We start from the raw sequence: 2709 nt of genomic DNA, 5'->3' as shown, positions 1-2709 counted from the left end.
ACATAAAAATTTAGAAACAATAAAAAACAGCAAATAGAAATCCAGAAGATTAGTGCTAATATTTCAGATAGAGATAATGCATTGAAAGAGATCTACATAAATGGAATAATATACCATGGATAGTAAGACAACGTTGGGAAAATGTCAATACTACCCAAAGACATCTACAAATATAATGCAAATCAAATCCAGATCCCAACAGTATTCTTTGAAGAGATGGAAACATTAATCACTAACTTTACGTGGAAAGGAAAAAGCTTATAGAAAAAGAAAGTACTACTAAATAAGAAGAACAAAGTAGGTAGCCTCCTGGTCTCTAAACCTAGTGATGGTAGTCAAAGCAGCCTGGCAGTGGTACAATCCTAGATACATTGTGCAATGGAACAGAATTGAGATCCCCAAAGTACATCCATCCAACTAAAGGCAGTTAATCTTTGACAAAGAGCCAAAACACAATAAACGGTGAAGAAATCATCTTTCTAACAAATGGTGCAGACGAAACTGAATAACATTTGCAGAATAATGAAACAGGATCCATATCTCAGAGCACATAGAACAACTAACTCAAGATGAACCAAAGATGTAAAGATAAATCTTAGATCAGTGGTTCTCAACCTTCCTAATGCCGTGACCCTTTAATACAGTTCATGTTGTGGTGACCCCCAACCATAAAATATTTTCATTACTACTTCATAACTGTAATTTTGCTACTGATATGAATTGGGTGACTCCTGTGAAAGGGTCATTCAACTCCCAAAGAGATCACAGCCCACAGTTTGAGAACCACTGTTTTAGACCTATAAAAATCATCAATGAAAAATTAGAGACAAACTAAGGGACATAAATACACTACTAAACATAATGTAAAATAAACAGCAGAAAACAAACTAAATGACTGGGAGCTCCTAAAAATTAGACCTTTATGAACATCAAAAGATGTCACCAAAAATTTAAAATAAGTGAAGGAGAGAGATATGTGTGGATTAAGCTTCCCATGAATCTCCTCTGATAATAGACCAGATATATGATTAGCCTAGTTTATCATGCAGAGTGCATTAGAAAGTAGATTATTGCAGGTTAAAATTTAAAAGTTTATCATTTGAGCTCCCTTTTGACCCATTTCAAATATGTTCTAGGTTTTGATATTTTCTACTTTCTTTTCGATTGAGGTTTTTCTCTTTTTTACTTTGTTGTTGGTTTTAGTCATTTTTTTGTTGGTGGTGGTTTGCTTGTTTGGCATATTCTTCTGTATAAGAAATTCATAATAAGAACATCTATAGAGACAGTAAATAAATTAATGGTTTCTTGGAGGTATAGCAGAAAAGGTTTGGGGGAGATGGGAAGCTAATAGCAATGAGTACAAGAAAGAAGAAACTGTTTGAAAACTGAATGTGATCACTATCATGTAAATATTTTTTATATGAATGAACTATTGAATTGTGTAATATGTGATGTATGTGCCAATAAAACTTTTTTAATTAAAAAAAGAGTGACAAAAGGCAGTAGAATAAAACCCACAGAAACAACATCAACTAAGAAAAAAAATTGTCAATCATCCCCCTGGGGTATAAGGCATTGATGTCAACATTTTCCATCCAATAACTTAGAAGTGAAGCCACCATTGATATGAGAAGTCAATTAGAGTACATTTTCCCCTTGAGCCACACCCCATGAGTTGTTGCCAGGCAGTTCCATCTCCCAATTGATTGAGCTCATTTTACACTGAGTATGGGGATTGGTGCCAGGGGAAAACTTCCTGTATCAATTTTTTTAAGTGCAGATCCCTGCCCAACAGTTTCAAACCTGTCATGTCATTGCTAGGGGAACCTTGAGGTACTAAATATATGGTGATTCTGGGTCCCTTTCCATTGGACAACACCCAGGTAGGGGTTCCACCGAAGGTCCAGTGTCTGCCACTTCCACAGCCCCAGGGTGTCCTCTCTCTGCTTCCTCTCCCATCAGCGTATCCCAGTCCTCAGATCAAGGGACAGGCAGCTTCGAGGCAAGGCTCAGTTCATTCAGTTGGGCCTCTATGCTCAGTCCCTTTGGTGTGACCCCTGGGGTTGCCATGATGCCTGCACGGGCAGGGTCCAACATCATTATGGCGTGGTTCATTGAGGGTTGGGTAGAAACATATTCATAGTCTCTACCTAGGAGCATAAAATCTGGTCTGTTGTCCCCCAATGTTTTCTGCAATCAATGTTTAGCATTGCTTTCTGATGTGAGTTTGCTCCTCCCCATTCACTTACTGTATTCACCAACAGAAATATGCATGTCTCCTCCAAAAAATTAGATGCTCCCATCCCCTGGTCTTAAGTTAATTTGGTGTTTCTCCTTATACTAGTGGACTCACACATTTGTCCTTTATGGTTGACTTACTTCACTCAGCATAACGGTTTCCATCTTTCCATATCATGCGGTGTTTCAAGCTTTCATCATTGTTTTTCAGGGATTCATAGTACTCCATTGTGTATGTACCATAGTTTCTTTATCCATTCGTCCACAGTTAGGCATTTGGGCTCCTTCCAGTTTCTTGCTATTGTGAACTGTGCTGCTATGAACATGAGAGAGAATACATCTACTTGTGCTGTGTTTCTTATTTCTTCAGGGTAGATGCCTAATAGTGATATTACTGGATGATATGGATATCAATTCCCAGCTGCTCTAAGTATTGCCATATCATTTTCTGCAGTGGTTCTATGTATTTAC

This window comes from Echinops telfairi, unplaced genomic scaffold (assembly GCF_000313985.2).
Source record: "Echinops telfairi isolate 266 unplaced genomic scaffold, ASM31398v2 ScPeMD7_7419;HRSCAF=8457, whole genome shotgun sequence".
Lineage (NCBI taxonomy): Eukaryota > Metazoa > Chordata > Mammalia > Afrosoricida > Tenrecidae > Echinops > Echinops telfairi.
Note: the sequence above shows the minus strand (reverse complement) of the source record.